The 21,371-nt window shown below is 49.3% G+C and overlaps 1 long non-coding RNA gene across 1 annotated transcript in view; it reads left to right on the top strand.

Moving 5' to 3' along the window:
• Window positions 1–21,371, top strand: part of LOC137165895 (uncharacterized) — a 52,130-nt gene that overhangs the window by 24,160 nt on the left and 6,599 nt on the right. Inside the window, exon 2 of the long non-coding RNA XR_010923516.1 lies at window positions 18,928–19,068. This is a non-coding gene — a long non-coding RNA (uncharacterized lncRNA). The remainder of the gene's footprint in view (window positions 1–18,927; window positions 19,069–21,371) is intronic.

Genomic DNA, 21,371 nt, shown 5'->3' with positions numbered 1-21,371 from the left:
TCTTTGCACAGCGTGAATTTCATCCAGCGATCAGAGTTGGTCCCTTGACCTTGACCAAAGCTTTCCTCACCACACCACACCGCTGTGCAGAGCACTGGCTGCTATCATCCACTCCAGAGGTGGCTGCATTTTGGTGGTACACATCTAGTCATAAAGTAGTTAGTGATGAAAGTATCTTTATAATTGTAAGATGATATTTTTTTCTTATAGACTCTTCATTTCTCCATATGGGAATAATATGAAACAGTGAATCATAAAATACTGTCAAAACCCCATCTTTAAAAATACCCTTTCATTTTATATATCAAAGGAACCTGGCCGAGTGTGTGTGTGTGTGTAATTATATAATATATATATATAAGGGAAGGAGGGAGTTACCAAACATACTGGATCAAATTTTGCTCCATTCTACTGATGTAAATCTGGAGTATCTATTTTTAAGAGAATTTCATCCACTGTGAAAAATGTTTTTGTGGGGTTTTTTCCTTGTAATATCAGTGAATTTTTAAAAACATCGGTGAAAATTTGCTCTGAAACCCAAAAAGGCATCAGTGCTAATGCAGCAATACCAGAAACTGAAACTGACAAGTTGTTTCATTGTCTAAACTGGGTATGATGGGGGAAAATAAATAGGGAGAAGTAAATTAGATTAAAACATAATACATTTTGTCTTAATCTCAGCTGCTGATGGTAATAAAGGCTGGGAAATAAAAAGGCCCAAATTCACTGCTGTTATAAGCAGCTATAGAGCTGCCCCAGTTCATGCCAGCAGTGAATTTAACCTATGACTTCTGTGGCACTGTAAAGTCAGATTCTGTGAGTACTTATGCAATGAAGTCAGTGGGACTCCCCCCATTCTTGTCTTTGTCTAAACTCCAATTACCTTTCAGCAGCTGGTACAGCCTTCACATATAACAAATAAAAGGTTCTGGCTTTAAAGGGATGTTTTGCAGGCGAGAAAAAATAGACTGGGAGGGATACGGGGGAACAGAATGTGGAGTAGTTCAGGCACTTAGAACCTGATTTTCAGAAGTGCTGAGCATCCTGAACTCTAGCTGAAGTTTATGGTAGTGCTCAGGATCTTGGAAAAATCAGGTCCTTACTGTTTTTTTAGGGTCAGGGTATGTTCTGTGGGCCTATGCCATCTCCATGAACCAGATTCTGCTATCCTTGCTCACGCCAATTACAACATAGATTTCAATAGGACCACTTGAGAAGAACTTGAGCTACAGTTCAATGAGAGCAAGGGTATTGGAATCTAGCCCCTGGAGAGCTGCTGTGCTAATAGGAGGGATCTCACCTGGGGAAAATGATCTTCATGAGTTACCAGTTTTATCAGCAATGCAGCCTTTTTATACAGGGAGGAGAGACATTCCATCCAGTCCTGCCAGCTCAGCGGTGTAAAGAGGTGGAATTCACTAGGAAAATCTTGTTGACAGCAGAGCCTTACTCACAGAGGTGCTCCCATTTTTGTACTCTGTCTTTTACAGCAGGCTGTTCATTAAAATACAAAATTAAGCAACAGGGTTTTTTTGTGTTTTGGTTTCTGCTGTACGGGCTAATTGCATGACTTTTTATTTTGTGATGTAACTTCTGGGAACACCCATTGTGCCTCACAAAGTTGTTTGTTGGCAAAACAGTTTTTGTTTTATTGAATTCAAGAATCAGGAGAATTAAACCACTCAAAGAAGTAGTCAGATACACGTATAAAAAGAAACGCAAGACATTTAGGATAGATCTCAGCTATTTAAAGAAAAGGAGAGGGCCCACTATGGACCTGGATTCTTATTTATTCTAAAACTCCCTTTTCACCACTCTCTGGCAGTGGATAAGTGCTTTACAATGACCCAAAATATACCGTATTTCCCCATGTATAAGATACCTTTTTTCGAAAAATTTGGGGTCTAAAAACTGGGTGCGTCTTATACAGTGGTACTTACCGGTGATGTACCGTAATACATTTATTTTCAAATTTCGGGCCCCAAAATTAAGGTGCATCTTATACATGGGAGCGTCTTATACATGGGGAAATATGGTAACTTATTTCCATTTTAAGGCCCCTCTATGCAGTTTGTAAAGGGGCCTTATTGGAAATTATGATGATTTTCACTCCAATCCTGCAAACGCTCATGCTCATGCTTAACTTTATTCACATGATGAGTCAATGGAATGATTCATGAAAATAAAGTTAAGCTTGTGTGTAAGTGTTTGCAAGGATCGGGTCTATATCGGACAGTAGAGAAGTCACATCTCTTAAACAATTACAGTCATATTATTCCTGGTCATCATCATGTCATATTGGGAATTGTATTACAGTAATAAATTAAAAAAAATAATCCCTAAGTAGTGGGGGGAAAATGAAAAACTCTGTTAAGGGCTTTTAAATGTTGCTGCCACTGTAGGTATCAGTCATACAATCTGCATCTCCTTGATCTTGGGTGGATGAAGATTAGGAATCTCTATACAAAGGTGTGTATTTGAGAAGCAAGTAGTGCAGCAGCTGATCTCTCATTCTAAATAAGATTATTTGCCCTAAAATATCAAGATATTTTTTTTGGTAAAACTACAACAACAAAAACATTTTTACAACAAGAATGACTAGTCAAAAAGGTTACATTAAAAAAAATTCCAGTGGAAAATATTGCTTTTAAATTAATTCCTGGACTGTTTGCAATCCAAATGTTGCAGCCTGGAGAATTTGGAAGTGAAATTGACTAATAATACAGGAGAAACTGACTTCATTTATTTACTTTTTTCTTGTTCAGGAGAGAAATGCTAAAAGCAAACATGCAGCATTAATATTGAAAAGTAGAAAGGTTTAAAACATTTATTTTAGCAGTAAGTGATCTAAGACTTTGTTTGCATGCAAATGTTGTATCAATTTAACTTAAGGTACGCTTTTTTAACTGATTTAGTTAAACTGGCACACACTTTTATTTCAGTTCATCATAAGTCAATTAAGACAGGGTTCAGCTAAACCAAAATAAGCCCCTCTAAGCCAAAATAAAATGGACAGAGATGTTTGCGCTGGTTTAATTAAACACTGGTGCAAGTTTATGTGTAGACAACCCCATATACACATTACCTTAAGAAATTTCAATAAAACTGGAAATGTTGCTGATCAGGGTAATAATTAAAAAGAAACAAACAAGGAAATTCACCCAAGAAAATATTTGTGAATGAAAGTAAATATATTATTAGAAATAATAATTAAAAACCCCAAACAGTGATGCTCATCTGAGCTATGATTGCCTTTGAAATAAAATTAACAAGCATCATGAAAACAACAAGCAATTCACCCAGCAAGAATTAGGTGGAAGGAACTTCACTTGACTGCTTCCCAGCAGGTGGAGGGGCTGGACAGCTTTTCTCTCCACTCAGAAGGAACTTACCTAGGGATTTCCTGCCTCCTGTTGTTTTCTGCCAAACAATTGGGGCTGGTTTTCCCAAGAAGGGTGTGATAGGTGTGCCCCAATATTCTGCATGTGACCAGTCTCACCTGTGGACTGAAAACCTGTGGTTGCTTCTTGGCACAGGTGAATGCAGGTTTCTGTAGAGGCAAGTGCTTTTTTGCATTTTGCAGTCTTCGGGAAATTTTGACCTTGAACATCGCTTTTGTAGAGGGAGTTTCCCAGGTTTTGCTACTGTACGTAACTTCTGAACACCTAGTGTGGGCGTCTATATACTGCCATTTAGTCCAGAAACAGGTAGGTCTGGAGTCGAATAACACTGTGGTGGGAGTTGACTCAGCCTCTCTGTTTCCTTTAGGATGCAGAGAGCTGCTACTGTGTCCTTACTTAACCTCCAGGATACTGGCTATCTGGAGAGCCTGGCTGTCTTTGCACTGTTGCTACTCCCAAAGGGTGATCTTCTGGCCTAAGGACTGCCCTGGGCTGCTGCCTTGCTGAACATCTCTGGATTTGGAGATGTCTCTGAATATAGTTTTTTTAGAAGCCTTAACAGCCACAGGCATATATTTGAGAACCGGTTGCTTAAAGGAGAGTATACTCTAATGATGAGAGCACAGGCTGAGAGTTGTCCCTGCTCTGACACAAAATCACAGTGTGACCCTGGGCAAGCTGCTTCCTCTCCCTTTCCCCCCCTCTATATGAGGGGGGTAAGAATTCCCCTAGAGTATCTCACAGGGTGAATTTACGAGGAGACCCTCAGAGGGAAACCTCTATTATGTGCTGCGCACATGACTGTGTGCACATGGTCATTTCATGCCAGAAGCCTGATGACATCTCTGCGCTCTCAGGCCCTGAGTCACTTTTTCAGTGAAATAACTTCTAGCTTTTAAAACTAGCAAGAGCAATTAGCCTGCTCTAGGGACCAATAGCCGGCAACATGTCACTTTAAAAAATGGATCTGGTGGTGGGGACCTCTAAGGGTTTATATCAGGTTAGAATATTTCTGCTGTAAGTGACGTCTGCTGACAGGCCATATTCTGGGTTCTCTGAGCAAGTCAGAGTGGGTAATACTGGCTGAATGTCATGGTTGTAGGGCTATTGGTCTGATGTCATATTAACAGTACTAATATATATTGTAGCATGTCTGTGTGAGTGTATATAGTGTCTGTATGTGTGTGTAATTTATTTCTACATCTGTGTCTATGTATATAATTTACTATGTCTATCTGCGTGTGTATATAATACATATATGGCATATTACTATCACACATGTCGTAGAATACTGCAGATCCACTTATCAAACAGGCTGGGTAGGCAGAAGGCTCTGATTACTCCCTGAGGATTTGGGGAGGGACTGGATGACTGTGAGATACTAATAAAAGCCACTGGTTCAAATCTGTACAAGTCACCACCCGAGAGACATTGTATGAACCATTGTGCTCTTGCTCAGTTCCAAGTGGACAGGTATTATCACTGGAGCTTTTTGTCATCGGTCTCAGCAGATAGACCAAGAAGGAAGGACGGCCTTGTGGGTACAACACTGGACTGGGTCTCAGGAGACCTGGATCCTATTTTCAGCTCTGCCACAGACTTGTTGTGGCAACTTGGCAAGTCACTTAATCTCCCAGCGCCCTAGTTTCCCCATCTGTAAAATGGAGATGATGACACTACCCTGCCTTCGGTGCACTGAGAGGCCAAATCCTGAATGTTAAGGAAGCGCTTGGGTGTTACAGTGATGGGGTGGCTGTGTAAGCACCTAAGAGAAAGATGCAGTAGGCCTAGAGATTGAATTGCATTCTCTCCCCCAGAGGTAGTCCAGGCAGGTCAGGACTAAGTTGGCAGGGCAAGGCTGGGGAAGCTGGCGCTGCTGCCCTGCCATCCCTGTTCTGAAGATTCAGTCTCCAGGGCTGCCACTCCTTGCCTTTCACCAGAACCAAATTCACTTTCAGTTCTCCACTGGGAGGCAGGAATGTCCCCCATATCATTGTGCAGCTTGGGGTGCAGCTGGATTGGTTACACTCCCCTTATAATACCCCGTCTCAAGCTAAGATCACCACCTGCACCCATGAAGTGGATGAAGGTTCCTTGGCTTTTCAGCCTTGTGCCTAGGGGCATGTAACCTAGTTTGGGGAAGGGGAGAGTGCCCGCTGCAGACATCACTGCTCGTGTGTACTTAGAGAAGAGAGGATTTCTGGCTGTCCTCCACACAGCCTCCCTCCCTCGGAAGCCGAGCAGTGTGACATACAGGGCAGCTCCTGGTCAGACCCTGTATTTCTGCTGCCTTAGCTGCTGTTATAAATTCTTCGCTCCCAGCCTTTCACTTCTGATATTTTACTTTAGCCAAATAAAAGCCGGTTTCGTTATCTCCGGCTCCCTGCAGACGCGGCAGCTTCAGTCTGTGAAATATGCTCGCTCCCTTAAAGGGAGGATGGGAGACCTGCTGCTGGGAATCCAAGGTGGGGAAAGGTTCCGGGAACAGGATCCAGTCTTTTGCCTGAGTTTCAGAGCTTTCTGCGTCCCTGTGTATGTGTGAGCAACGTGCGGGGAGAACAGATGGAGCGTCACACTCCCAGCCTCCAAATGAAGTGGGCCTATGCCAGGGGACTAGGCGTTGGAATTAGGTTGTGCACACGCTGGGCACTCAGGTTGGGGGAATGGGGCGAGTTCATCTTTCCAGCCTCTGAGTGTAATAGGGCCCACGAGTCAGCTCTTTTTGATTGCTTGGACCTGAATAGTGCTACAGAGAAATTTGCTCCCATAGCTGCTGGGGTTCAAAGCATTTGAAAATGCCCGAAGCTGGGAATGGCCGACAGATGGATCACTTGATGACGACCTGTCCTGTTCATTCCCTCTGAAGCACCTGACACTGGCCACTGTCGGAAGGCAGGCTACTGGGCTGGAGGGACCATTGGTCTGACCTAGTATGGCCGTTCTTATGTTCTGTATGTCCTTGTGAGTGCAAGAAGGACAGGAGGTGGAAGCCCCATTAGATCTGGCCCTGGATGTGAAGGGATGATCCCATTTCCCAGAGCTCCGCGAGCCGTCTCTCCCATCCCTGCCATTCCCTGGCATCAGCCAAGGTTGACTGAAGCCTGGCAGGCCCTAGACCTCTTCCCCTGGGTGGAGGCAGCATCACACTTCAGCAAGATGGCTGCTTTTTGCGGGAGGAGCCCTAAGATCAGCCTCGCTGAGGGGGAGCCCTAAGATCAGCCTCGCTGAGGGGCAGCCCTGCGGATCAGATAGTTCATCGCAGGAAGCTCGGTGGAAGACTTTGCCTGCAGATCCCACACAACAGCATCCTCACCCATCCTGGGCCAGCCTAGGTCACTTGGCTCTCTACAGGCCTGGGAAGCACAAATGATGCCTTTGGGAATCCCTCTGGCATGTCAGTCCAGCCTCCCCTCCCCGCACACACACTACAAAGCAGGTCCACAGAGTCCTTGCTGTCAATAAAGGGGAAGGGCAGGGAGCCCCTCCCTGTGGGGGCTGCCCCCTTCTGTGGCCCTGCGGGGGGAGGGCGAGGTTGAGACCCAGCCAGCAGGCAGGTGGGTGAGAACGATGCTGGACGCCAAGGCCAGTCCTGCTGATGTGGCCCTTTCTCCTGCAGCGAATCATAAAATATGGCTCAAATTTTCATTACGGGCTCTATTGATTATCTTTTGGGATGGATGAATTACAGGGAACATTACATTTAAAAAAAAAAAAAGGCAATATTTGAATGAGTCTGGGAGGTCGATGCCAGAAAGGCTGACGCACCAAGCCTTACCGGCACTCGCCACCTCCCCTGGCCTGCTAGGCCTCGGGCCTGGCCCTCTCTCTGTGCCCTCAGGGAAGGACCTGCCCTGCGTGGAGTCTCCAGACCCTGCTCTTGGGGAGCAGTGAATTCTGCAGAGCTCAGGGGGTGTTTATATGGGGGGCTGTGTGGGCTAGTGGTTAGAGCACCTGGCTGCTACTCCAGACTCCTGGCTGCTGTTGCTGTGTGGCTCAGGGGAAGGCTGTGGCTAGCTCTGCCTTTAGTCTCTCTGGTGCTGGAGGTGCTGACTGATCAGAGGGCAGGTGGAGTTGAGGCCTCTGTCTCAGGCACTTTGGATGGAAAGACAAAGGAGCCATTGGGTATGGGGAGGGTGGCAGTTCATCTCAATAGAAAACCCCTGGGCCAAATTCTGATCTGGTGTAAATGGTGCCTGGAAGTACATGGAGTCTCCCCGTCTTACGCCAGGTTTGAACAGGTCTCCTGACGCCAAGAGTAAAATATCACTAGAGATCCAGGGCCTGGTAGGAAGGGGGCTTCACTCCGAGCCATCTTCTCCGTCCCTCAGCTCATCCCACTCTTCATGGGTCTCCCCCAAACTCCTTCTGCCCTCTGCTTCCCCCTCAGCTCCTGGGCTTGTTGGCCGGTGAGTCTGTTTTCATTTGGCTGGAGGAGGCTGACTGGATTGCGAGGAGTTAGCCTGCTGTAGTGGGTCTGCAATGCAGTGTCCATCAGCCCATCAGAAAAGGCCTCCCAGACCCTGCAACCTCCTCTCTCCTCAGGAAAGTGAATTGGTCCCTCTCGAATCCCTGTGCTGCTCTTACAGTCCTGGCCTGGCCTGAACGCGGGTTGTTTGCTGACACTGGCAGCGCCCCGGGTTAGGGCTGGTGCTGCCAACATCTGGGTTTTGGGGCAGGGCTCAGGAGCAAGCCATGGGGGCTGATCTTTTTAAAGCATCAGGACGTTGTGTGTTCTGCCCGTTCCATGCCCCGTATCAAGCGATGCTGCCCTAGGATGGCTCTGGTAGGCACCTGTCAGCAGCCTCACATTGGTCCCACGTTGCTGGATTAAAGAGTGGCACTGCCCCGGGGGCCGGGGGTTGAAGATGCTGGAGTGGGACAAAGGGTTGATATGTGCAGACAGCTCTGCTCTGCGACCCTGCTTTAATCCAAGGGGATTCTCTCTCGCCCTAGCTCCAGGGTTCAGTGCTTCTTGGGGGCTGGGCGTAATAGCACATGCTGTGGTGTGTGGGTCAGGAGTGACAGCATGGTGATCTGACCTTTGACCCCTGACAGGAGCATGAGCTGATTCGAGCCCCCCACCCAAATGGGCGGGTACATCTTGCTGACTGCCTGGCCCTGCCAGCCCCAGTCTTTGGGAGGGCCTGGCTTGGAACCTCATGTTTCTCCAAGTCTCTGGACGTTCCTTCAGCCCATTGTGGCTTAGTCATCCTCCCTCCTTAGCCCAAAGTCCCGTTGAACGCTAGCCTGCACGCTGCGTTGGCCTTGTGGATGGGTTGAGGGAGGGGTCCACTGGGGCTTTCGCCATTGGTGGCTTCTCCGGTTGAACTTGGAGTGGTTCAGATTGAAGAAAGAGCAGGTCAGGGGACTGTTGGGTGAACACCAGCCCTCTGCAGAGGCCACAGCATCACTTAGTCCTTTAATAAGCCTGCCCTCGGCCAAAATCCACCTTGGCGTGGCCAAACCCTGGGTCTTTGTAGCTGAAAGGTGAGGAGTGACAGATGCTGCCACCCCAGTTCGTGGGGCTCTCCTTTTCCTGGGTGGCAGGATGGGGAGGCCTGGATCAGATACCGAGAGGCCCCGGTGGCTTTTGAAATCCCCTCTTTTCTCTCCATTTTTGTGTTGTTTTCGTGTTCTCAGTGCAATCAGGCTGGCAGCTGCTGCGTCTCAGGAATTTTGTTTTCTTTTGTAAGACTGTGAAGAATGCAGCCAGGGTCCCTCTCTGGGCAGCCGCCTTCGTATGTCAGGCACGGTCCGCCCCATAAGGAAAACGTCTCCTCCACTCCACATAGTTACCTGTGTCCAAACAGATACAGCCCGCATGCTCCTATCGCTAGCTGAGCTGGCCTGGGAAGACACCTGTTCTACTCCCTTCTGCATTTTCTTTGCTCCTTCTTGTTTGTTCCTTTTGTGGTCCAGAACGAAAACACAAAGCACAGTCACTGCTCATCGCCTGTAACATTTGCACATGCGTTATGCTGGTGTCTTGTATTCGTGATTGCCCATTTGTCCGTGTGTGTGTGTGTGTCTGTCTGGTCATGTGGCTATCTCATGGCTCTTTGTTAGCATGCATTTGTGTGTGTGTGTGTGTGCGCGCGCGCAAGCGAGCACTCATACTGGTTTGGATCTGTTTCTGGTTATGGGTGTGTCTGCACTGGTGACTTTGTAAAGGAGTGTGTGTTTATGTGTATGCATATGTTCTTATTTGATTAAGAGAGTGAGATGTAGTGTGACCACAACTGTGTGTGTGTGTGTGTGTGTGTGTGTGTGTGCGTGTGTGCGTGCGCGTCACTTCAAAATAAAATGGTACGACTGGAAGATCAGGGTCAAGCTTTTATGCCAGTGAGTTGCACACCTGGGCACTAGTGTCAGGGTGCACGCTCTTGGGCGCTCCGTGCACACTCTGTGTGTGCGTTGTTTCACTTGCCAGCAGCTCACAGTGGATTTCACAAGCCATCCACAAAGCTTTGGTTTCACCTGGGCTAATGCAAAAAGGTGGTGGTTTCCATGGCTCCCCGGCCTCACTATGGCGACACACCCTTTTCTGTGTGAGCTGGTTCCCTGGAGTCGATTGTTTTTTTGGCAAACAGCTCTGTAAACTCCTCCAACAATTAAAATGAAAAGAAGGAAAAAAATAATGAAACATGGAGTGAGACGGCAAACAGGTCGGAGCAACTCACCCAGCCAGCCCCATCCCCACTGGCTCATGCAGCCAGCCCCAAGCCCCCAGTGCCAGGCAGGGAGAAAGAGAGAGGAAGGGGCCCTGGACTCAGCCCTGAGAAGTGCCTGGATTGTGCCAGCCCCCCAAACTGCAGTGAACTAACAAACACAAAGGAAAAGGTCACGTTATTCATTTTTTTTATGATGTTGCAAATGCCTCTCAGGGAGGGGAGCCAGCACAGATGCCAGCTCGATTCATTTAAATATTTACCAATCCCATGGTTTTTTTTTTTAATTGTGTACGTGTTTGCTCTGTTTGTGTCCCATAAAATACCTGGTGTTTTGGGCGTACTCCGTTTACAGGGCGCATGAGATCACACTGGAAAAATGCAGGGAAAAACATTTTCATGCCACGACACATCAGATACAATTTTGTATTAAGATGAGGATTTTTCTGCCTTTTTTTTTTTTTTTTTTTTTTTTTAAATCTCCAAAATCTGGGTAAAAGGGTTTTCCTTTGTTTTATTTTCATTTTTTGTTTTTCTAAAAAAAATAGTTCCCTCAGTAATTTGAAAATAGGCTTTTGCCCCTCTCTCACTCTGCCAAGAGGTGCTGAGGAAACCCAGCTGGACCCCTCAGAGAAAAGAATGTGTCATTTTCATGAAATCAGAGATGCTGCCAGGCTAGTGTTTTACTAGGCTAGTGTTTACTGTTGGGTCCAGTGAGTAGGGCAATGGACTGGGATGCAGGAGGCTTGGGTTCTCTTCCCAGCCCTGCCACCGATCTGCTGGCTGACCTTGGGCAAGTCACTTCGCTTCTCTGTGCCACAATTTCCCTTCCCACCTTTTGTCCATCTATTAAATTATAAACGCTTTGGGGCAGGAACTGTCTCTCACTCTGTGTATGTACAATGCCTAGCACAGCTGGGGCCTCTAGGCACTACCATAATACGCATAAATAACTACTACTAGATGGATGGTTAGTGCTGTGAGCCCACAGTGCCAGTTGCGGGAGGGTAGTCTGTCTAACGTGTGACTCTGCTCTATTCAGTGCCAGCTGGGCAAAGAAGTAGGGGGCTTATGTGCCACAGCAATGAGCTTAGTATAAATGCCGAGTGAGAGAGGGGGTCAGCATGGCACATTCCCCCCAGCCAGTATTCTCGATCAGATCTCTGTTGGGTGGATTTTTTTGTGGGTTCAGTCAATGAAGGAAATACTGACATCTCCTCCACTACTCCCTTTTAATTGCGCTCCGGGAGAGGTCTGCTCGGGCCTCATTTTTAAGCCCGGACTGGACCCAAGCCCATCCAAACGGAGTCCAACCTTTATCCCCTAATCCTGAGTCAGCGCTGCTGCTCCCACCTCCTGCCCCTGGCACAGCAGTAGCTGTGTGCTCTGCTCCTGCCGGCCACTGCCCCCTGTTGCACTGCGCAGAGAGAGAGAGGCTCAGCCACTCCGCAGCATGCTCGCTCTGCAGTGCGCGGTGCAGCGGCCAGCAGGACAGAGACGTGCACCCGCTGCAGCGTTGACCCGCAGGCAGGAGAACCATTAGCTTCGGGCTGGGTTACATGGCTCTGCTTTCCATACCCGCCACGTCAGACTCTGATCCCGGTTACATCGGGGTCCATGTAGAGCGGCCCCATTGAAACTAATGGCGCTGTCCCAGACTGACCAATGTATCTGGTACCAGGATACGTCCCCCTCACTCCAGCCTTTCCACTGTAGCTGGTTTGCAAACCACAGTGAAAGGATGTGGCTCAAAGGGGAGAGTCTTGGGGTAGGGGCCTTTCTTTGTAATGTGTCTATAAAGCACTGTGCAACTGCAGTGCGCCTCGCTCCTCACGTTCCATCCCACCATCCTTCCCGCGGGCACCAGTATAGGCAGCAGGTCTGGAGAGACAAGCTGGGAAGAGCCTTCACCTGGTGGCAGTCGAGAAAGGCGTGGGAAGAGGGGCAATGTCACCAGCTGTGACTGACGCTCTGCTGGTGCTGGTTCTGAGATTCCATGGGCACGCTCGCACTGTTAAATGCCCAAGGGCTGTGAACTGGGGCGGGGGAGGAGTGGAGAAGGGAGGGGGGGCGTTGTTAAAATTTGAAACCTCCAGTCCTGCTCCACCACAGCTTGCCAGGAGCAGGGGCGGGTCTGGGTGCCTGGGTGAGTGTGCAGGCCGGGAGCCCTTGTCCAGGCCGGGGCCTCAGCCAGAATCTGAAGTTGGACCTGTTACTGTTGAGTGCAGGAAAGTGAAAGAGACCGATTGTGTGTGCGCATGCATATGTGTGTGTGCGCCAGCGCACTATGGCGAGTGCCATTCCTTCAATGTGCTAGGAAAACGCCAACGCGTAGGATGGCAGGGAACAAATCAAGAATTACCCAATGGGTACAGTTCTACCACTGGGCTCTTTAATCACTTTATTACTTTTCTATTTCTTCTTGTTGCTGTAATTGTTACAAAATATCTTGGCTTTGGGAGGGGCCCAGGACTCCAGGGCCCAATTGCATTTGCCCTGATTCGGAAAGTGGGTCATGTTGCTTGGTTTGGGGAGGAGATATTCATCTTGCTTAGTATGATATTTATTAGGAGATAGCGTGTCTGCGTTCCCTTCCATGTTGCATAGAAAATTGCTCTGCGGGGGGGAGCATGTGAAGTTCCCACACGCCCCATGCCTGCTACCATTGTGCCGAAATTTACTGCACCTCAGTTATCTGTTTCCACCGCCTGTGTTTTCAGCTCAGATAGAGTCTGAGATGATGTGATGGTGAAAGAAGACAGGGCCAGGTAAGGGATAGCTGCTCCGGCAGAGCTTCCCTGCAGGAATCCTACAACTAGGGAAGAAGAATTCTCTCTTTAAACACAGTCTGCACCCTGACCTTGGTGAAACTCCTGCTACTGGAGTGAGAGAGGTTTTTAGAGTGAAATTCTGTCCTCCCTGAAGTCTGGGAGCTTTGCCATTGACGTCTGTGGGACCAGAATTTCACCTTTTAGTCCTTGTGCCCGTTCAGTGGGGCGAGAGAAGTAAGAGCCTTTGAAGACTCTAGTTCCAAAAGGACCACAGTGAGATCCAGAAACATTTGCTAGGCCAAAGTCATTACTGCTGTGAACCCACTGAAACCAGTGGAGTTACACCAGGCATTCGTATGGACCCACTGTGTCTCAGCCCAGCCTACTGGAACTTCTAGTGGACATTGATAGCTCAAGTCAGGAATCCGTCACCCTGATGCCAAGCTCTGTCCTCAGGTGCATGCATGTCCTTTGCTGCTTCCCTGGTCTCCTAGTCTTGTTTCTGTCACTACTTTGAGACCATTGGAAGAGGCCTAGAGAGGCAGGTCATCTGCTCCCTAAGGACCAGTAGCAATCCCCACTGAACAGTTACTGGACCTCATGCTAGTCCTTTCAGTGGAATCCACTGTTACAATCATTGATGAGTCCAGTCTGTTTCCAGGAGTCCCCATAAATGGATGTGAAGACCAAGTCCCCTCTTCCAGGAGACAGTGGTTCATCCAGCTGAGAACTAAATCCACACTTGGACTTGACTTTCTCGCTTGTCCAAGCAGAGTGCTGGCTGTTGGAATCCATTGATGGAGCAGATGAGGACTCCAGTGGCTTTCCTCTAGAGAAACCCCAAACTGTTACAGGAATTGTTTCTCCCAGCTCTTGGGTGGGCTATGGCAGCTGTTTGAGAGGGCACAGCCACACTACACAATCATTTTGCACCGGTAGTGAAGAAGTGAATGTTATCCAATTGAAACTGCAAGGGGAATGTCTCCAGGGCCCTGGGCCCAAACTCCTATTCTTTGGGAGAAGTGCTGTAGGATCGGTAATGCTCAAGACCTTGGCTTTACACCTCATCTTAAATACATCCCCTTCAGCAGTATGTTAGTTCAGTAGTGAGATGGAATAGAACCATCTGACTTGCCTATGTTATTTTTTGCACCCCCTGCATGCTCCTGCACTAGGAGATGGGGCAGTGTTCTTCTGTCACTGATCCTTTCATCCCTGGAGCTGAAGATGGATGTGTAGAAGGGGTTTCTTCTCTCACCCACAGGTGGGGAAGACAGCAAAAGCCTTGGTGCAAGAACTGGCATCTAGAGTTGCCAGTTTTTGGCTGGATGTATTCCTGGAGGTTTCATCACACAACATAATTTTAATTCCTGGAGACTCCAGGAGAGTTGTGGAGGGTTGGCAACCCAACGATCGTTAATGAGCCCTCTGCTACTGGCACGTTTTTACTGCATTGTACCTCCCTGCCTCCCCATTCTCTCTGGGCTGTTGATGCCCAAATGTAGGAGATCTTGATTTCTTTTTCTCTTTCCCTCCCCAGCAAAGCCTGGTGATATGTACAAGTGGGGAGGCAATTCTGGCTTGTACTTGAGATGTCTTATCGTCACAGCTACAAGTGAAGATCTGACTTCATCTCATTCCCCATTAGGCCGGCAGGACTGTCCTGTGTCTCTGCCCTTCCCAGCCACAAGTGGTCCATTGTAGCTCTATGAACTCATTGCACTGTAAGATGCAGCTCTCCAAAAGCCAACTGCTCCTGCACTAACAGCAATGAAAAGCCCCCAGCCCTAGAGTATATTTCCTGTGGCTGTACCTGTTAGTAGAAAGGAAGAAACTCAGCGAAGAGGCGGATTGACTGTACATCCAGCACTGCTCCAGCAGGGTCCAGTTCCTGCGCTAGGAGCTCTGCTGGTGCTCGGGGGCAATCGGTAAATGTGGCTGACCTATTGGTCTGGCTGGGCCAACACTGCTGTTTGGTGGAGAGTCACCCTTGGGGTTACCAAAGGGAAGAACTGGCAGCCCCGGTCACTCATCGGGCGTGAATTGGCACGACTCCAGCGAAGTCAGGGGAACGGCCCTAATTTGCACCAGCTAAGGATCTGGCCCCAGATCTTTAAAAAGGGGGAGAGACAGAGGGAGCGGAACAGAGACCAGACAGACCCATTTTAAAGCCTTCTGGAAACTTCAGGGGGTCTTCTGTGGCCTCACTATTTCCTCCTGCTTTCCCAGAGCTCCCTTGGGGGGGACTCTACATTCTTGTGGCCATGGGGTGAGTGTGGCCCTGTGGAGAGGGTTGTGGCCAGCCTCTAGCACCACGCTCCCCTCCGAGCAGTGCCGTGTTTCTCATTAGCAGCTCCCCTCTCCCTGTGCCCTTCCTGTGCATGGGCAGACCCATGGCAGCATTCTTAGCCTCCCTCCAATGCAACGGAAGAGGTTAACCCATCCCCAGCTATGGGATCACAGAAGGAGAGACTCCACTGCACATGGGCAGAGAGTGGATGTCCATCACTTCCAGTGGTCCTGATGGGGTTTTCAAACCGTCATTTAGCCTCGCAGTCCGTCAGGAGGTGGCTTAGAGTCGGTGCTGTGGCAAGGGAGGGCGCAGAGAGGTGAAGTGACTTGCCCAAGGTCACAGAGAGCTCGGCTCGGAACACAGGTGTCCTGACCCCTTAGGCCGAAACCTTAACCATAAGACCATCCTTCCTGCTATTGGACTGAACCTCTTTCCAGCCGGTGGGGATGGGATGATCCTGTGTCAGAGGCCCCATGTCGGCTGTGGTCTCCGTGGCTCTTCTCTCACCCTTCTGGGGCAGCTCCATGAGGACTGGAAACTTTCCCTTCTAGGAAGCCTAAGTCTGATCTGGAGGGTGTCTTCCTGGCCCGCTCAAAGGCCAACTGGGGCGCTCATTTGTTGGACTCTGAGCATGCCCGGCTGGTGCTGCGGGCATGGGTCCCCCTCCTCAGCCTCACAATTGTCCTCAGCTCCATCATGGCTGCCAGCTCTCTGGCTGAGCAGAGCTGCCTGGTGGGGGCTCACCTTTTGAACCTGCTCAGTGCTGTTCTGTATCTGACCAGAGGAGAGGCGCTGATTTCCCATGCACCCCATACCCTATCCCTGCCTCAGGGAACAAGCGTCCTGCCTGGCTTGTACTCTGAGTGCCTACTGGGCCCGGCCCATCAGTCAGCTGGCTTCCCCGCTTGGCAGCATGAAGCACAGACACTTCCGTTGATGCAAGCCGGGCTCCACCCGTGGCATCCCATTGCTTTACAGCGCTGTTGGAGGGACCCAGAGCTGATAAATCACAATCTGATAGGGTCTTTATTACCTTTCTCGCTAAATGGTTATAAAGGGCCAGTCTCCATTGCTGTGGCCTCTAGGTAGCAGAGACCCTAAAGCACTCAGGAAATATAGAATTCACTTCAGCCACCTCTGAAGTGCAGCCACTTCTGGGGTGTGACTTCGCAACTGTTCATGGCAAGAAATGAAGAAGGGATAAAATATCCAGTTGCAGGGCTTTAGGATTTCCTAAATTGGAGTCTGGCCAGGACATTGGGATTCATCCCCCATCTGCTCCTATCAGAAGTGCCCTGGGATCTTGAATGAGCTGTCAGGACCATGGAGTGACAGGGATGCAGCTGGGCTAAGTGACCGCTCCCTTTAGTGGATGGTGTTAGGAACCGTCCCCGTGGGACACTTGGCATCCTAACTTTGATGTCACCTTTTGATTTTCCGTGAGGTTCTCCTGGACACTCATCAGAAGGTGCTAATGTTTTGATATTAAAATATACCCTTTAAAAATAAAGCAAAAAGCAAAAAAAAAAAAAAAAAAAAACCCAGAGGAAATTGACTTCCCAAAAATTACACTAAACTAACACTCGGGCCTGGCATGAATCCATTGCAGCCAGGAAACTTGAGTTAACCAGCTTGCTGCCATGGTGCTGGGAGGGGCTGGGATTCGCAGCACAGCCTCAGAGCAGGAGTGTAGCATCAGGACTTGCATCTGAATGGGTGTCCCTGGGCTGGCCCGGGTACCTGTGGCAGAGTTGCAGTGGGCATTTTCATGCAATACTGGGCACCTGCAATCCTGCTGAGTGGGGTATTCCTTCCAAGATGTGTCTGGCACTTTGTACATTGTGGACAGGGTCCGGCTGCTTAGATCTGACAATGATACCGTGCTTGTCCAAGGGACTCTTTGTCAGTTTGTGACCAGCTGTATGTGCTCCTGGAGACGAGGATCCCAGCGACACAGTGGGCTAGGCCTTGGATCCATGCAAACCTGCACTCGGCTTTTCTTTGGAAATGTGCGTTCAAATCTTAACTCAGGTCACAAGAGAGGGTGATGTTTGCTCTCTTCCTAGTTCCATTTGTGTGTACTACTGGGTGGCACAATTCAGTGTGATTGGCAGTTTCTGCTCAGGCTAGGCTTAGGGCTGGATTTGCTGGGGTGCTGCGGGTCACGACTGGGATGCAGTGGTGGGGTCCTTTGGGGGCCCAGCCCTGCAGTTGGATGCACAGGGAGCGCTCTGTGCAATAGGCTTAGTGGAGGGGGCTGCCGGTCCTGTGTGCGCTGTACTGGAGGGAGGGATACTTCCTGGCACTGTGCTTCACTCAGTACAGCGCTTTCAGCACAGCGTGTGTATGAGAGCTGGTGTCACTCCTCAAGTTTCGTGAAAGAAAATCAACAGGCTCTTGTGCCTGCTGCTGCGAACAGCCAGGCATGATGCAGAGAGAGCAAGACGGAGATCCAGCCCCAGCGCTGAAACTGCTGGCATCGGTGGGTCGTGAGCCAGGCACCGCATGTTGCTTTAACCCAGCGCTTGGGTGGGAATTTTCACAGCTTTGGGTTGTCACAAAGGGGGGACTCTGTGTCCCAGCTGTGAGCATCTCTGGTTTCAGGGGGGAGTTGGTCTGTGTTAAGGCTGAAAATATTTACAGGTTTGGAAGTTGATACACAAACAGGAAAAGCCCTTTTAAAAAGTGAGTGTAGTGGATATTCAAAACAGGGATTGCCATGGAAACGCCACAATATTTGCTTAAATTGACACAAAGGTTGCTGGTTGCAGGGTTCTGACTTCTTTGGCTCCGTTTTCTTTGGCCCGGCACCTATCACAAATTGATCTCAACAATCCCCCTTTGTTTTGCTGCTTTTATTTTTATCTGACGGAAATGAAAAAAATGTCCAGCCTAGAAATCCTACCTCCCAGATCAGCCTGATGCGCCGATAAAATATTGTGACAGAGACCTCTTTTGGTTTGGTTTGGTTTTGGTAAAGAAGGTAAAAGTTTGTTCTTTTTTTTGTTCCCTCTAAAGAAGAAAACGGATGGTGATTGGCTTAGGTGGTTACAGTCCTGGCATGTGAGGGGAGGAGGGCAAGAAATGTGCTGAGGTGGAGTAATAGATCCAAGAAGAGCAGGAATTGAGAAAAGGATGGCCTAGTGGTTAAGACAGTAGACTGGGACTTGAGAGATCTGGTGTCTGTTTTAGGCTCCGCCACAGAGTCACGCTATGACTCTCTATGTGCCTCGGTTCCCCATGTGTAAACTGCAAATTATCCTTTCTTTTCTGGCTAGATGGCAAGCTCTGCGGAGGTAGGGGTTCTGTCACTGCATAAATGTACAGCACCTAGCACAGCAGAGCCGTGCTTCTGCAGTACAAGTAATAGTGAATGACGTGTAAGTTTAGGGGGTGGAACTGCTGTGTTATAGGGGCAGCAAATGCTGCTGAGGAGGTTTCAGGGGAAGTCCTTCTCAACAAGTGGCATGACAGTGGAGTCTATCTTTGCACTTGGTCAGCACCCAGCTCTTCCCTAGAGTGGGTTGGCCACGTGGTTGCAGGAGATCTGTGGCTCAACACCCGACCGGTGACCACGCAAAGGGTCTGTAACTTGGCCTCTGATTGGTTATCTCACAAGATGGCTGTGCCATGCCAGATCGGCCAAGGTCTGTTACATCTCCCCCAGCTGGGTTGTCGGGGCTGACCGAGTGCCGAGTTCTGTGGGTGGCCACTTGTACCCACTCAGGACACAGATTGGGCGAGCGATATGCAGAGGCTGGGTAAATAATACACCGTTCATTTCTCTTCCTCAGGGCAAAGAGACTTCACTAAGTGAAGGGAACTCATCAAACTTGCACTGTGTCCATCAAGGACTTCTGGAAAAAAGCTCCTGATTCCCATCCTGGCTGTATAGGTTGGAATGGACTTCAAGCCCAGTGACTTGTGGATGCAAGGTACTGACTTCCCTCTGTAATCTGGTCCTCTTGGTTTGAGCTGTGACCAGAATCTGGATGGTCTCTGGCTGACTTTTGAGTTTCCATGGGCTTTGGTGGTTCCCCTAGGATGCATTTCTGGTATGGAGAGACTGTATTTAAGTTGAGCTGCAGGAGCTTGTTTGTGGGTCATGTATTCAGCATGGTGGTGGGATTGCCATGGAAACGCCACAATATTCGCTTAAATTGACGCACAGGTGGCTGGTTCCAGGGTTCTGACTTCTTTAACTCCATTTGGGTTGGCTTATAGGCAGGACTGCAGCGTCCCCAGCATCGAGGGTATGACACACCCCTGATAACACAGCCCATTTGTGCACAGATGGAGGGTTTGATGGCACCTCATACAGGAATGGGTCATTTTGAACCACTTCTCTCTTAGCTACCAGTGCCATGGCTGATAGGGTGGAGTGTCTCCTGGGCAAGGGGCTTCAGAAGACGGATTCCCTTGGCAGGGGATAGAACAGGGCAGGTCATGACGTTTGAGTCTGGGGTTCTTACATCTGCTGATATTCACATGTTGGGCTCTGAAGTCTCCTCCTGAGTGTCCTTGTGTCCAGCATTGGCTCTTGGCTGGGGGATCTGCCAGGCTGGGCTGGAAACAGTTCCTCTGCCTGAACAACTAGGGCATGAGGCAGTCTCAGATGTAACTGGAGACAACAGCTTGAGAATGTCTGTGCTGTGGAGCTCAGGGGTCTGTAACACTGGGGGTCGCATGGGCTATGAGGGTGGGACTCTGCCTATTTAAAAACCATTTTAGCCTCTTCACTGCTGGCTCCCATTGCAGCCACTCTGCTGTGGCCAAACGCAGTAGTGTTTTCTGTGGTGCTGGTGTTCCAGTGGCATGGTGGTTAGTCATAGGGGCCGTGGGATAGGTACGGTGGTCTGTGCCACGTGGTTCAAATAGCGGTGTCCTTCAAGCATTTCCCTAACACAGAACTGGTGCAGCGTGACCCAAGAAAGCACATATTCCGTGGATAACATTTGTGTCTCTGATGATGGCCAGGGCTTAGTAGGGGGGTTGGAAGGTGCTGCCACATCGGGTTTGCTGCTGATGGGAGGTATGTGGGTACTATGCGGGGATGATTTTGCCAGAGGTTATCTCCCCAAGTTGTCGCCGCCCTGATGGCAGCATTGAGAGGGGAGAATAGCAAAAAACATCTGAATGATGCTCATTCTTAGAGGTGCTCAGTGGATTTATGCATCATGTCGTCTCTCTGGAGACCCCGGGTCACGTTCCCTATAGGCCCCAAGGGAGATATTGCTCTGCCATGGTATTCCGGGCCACTGTGAGTCAGAAGAGTCCCAGCTGTGTGTGTGGGACTCCCAGCTGTGTGTGTGGGACTTCAGGACTTGGAGTAGTGTGGGGAGGGGAGGGTGCAACGGAAGAGCCAAGGGGGCAGCACTGGACTGGCACAGGACGAGAAAGGATTGGATCTTGAGAGATCAGCATTCAAGCCTGAGCTCTGCCAGAGGTTTCTTGGGCAGCATGGGGGGCAATTATTTATGTTCTCCGTGCCTCTGTTCTGTAAGTACAAGGATGCTGCAGGTCAGGATGTTGATGCATCGGTGTTCTCTGCTTGCTCGGCGCCGCCCCCCTGTCCAGCGCTAAAACTTCCCCAGGGCCGGACATGGCTGATTTTGAGCTGTTTAGGTAGAGGGTGCTCAAGGCTTTATCCCTGGGGAGAAGGCACTGAGCACTCTGGCCTCTGTGCACCCTGCTAGAGCCATTGCAACCCTTTGGGTCCAGAGGCAACAGGTCTTGTTGCTCAAGGCCCCAGCCTGTTGATGAGATTTCCATGCTCTACTGCTGTCAGGGCCGAAGGAGCAGAGATGGAGAATGGGGGATTGAGACAAGGGAGCCTTGTGGGCTTCCCAAGTCAGATGCGAATACTAGGACTTGGTTGTGGCAGGTGAAACTCCACCCATTTATCCTAGCGTCCGACCACAAATGCACAGCCATGTGCCTTCCCACACCCTGGTGAGAACTGAGTGCAGGCTGCTCAGTCATCTCTGCTCTGTAACTGGTGAATGGGCACATCCTGTCTGAGGAGAGGGGGAAATCAGAAGTGATCAGACCATTAGAAATATATATATGTACTACTTGCCTGGGATCAGTGAAATGTTCCCAGTCCAGACAGTGCCTCCAGGTAAATGCTATAACATATCTATTGACTCAATCATACAGTATCTACCAATACTATACTCTCCTGGGGCTATACAGTATCTGCTGTAATGTTCTTACCTGGGTTAGAATAACCAGGACC

This window comes from Emydura macquarii, unplaced genomic scaffold (assembly GCF_026122565.2).
Source record: "Emydura macquarii macquarii isolate MOO-44397 ecotype Brisbane River unplaced genomic scaffold, CSIRO-AGI_Emac_v2 contig_2768, whole genome shotgun sequence".
Classification (NCBI taxonomy): domain Eukaryota; kingdom Metazoa; phylum Chordata; order Testudines; family Chelidae; genus Emydura; species Emydura macquarii.
The sequence above is the reverse complement of the archived record's forward strand: the minus strand, read 5'-3'. Positions and strand labels throughout refer to the sequence as shown.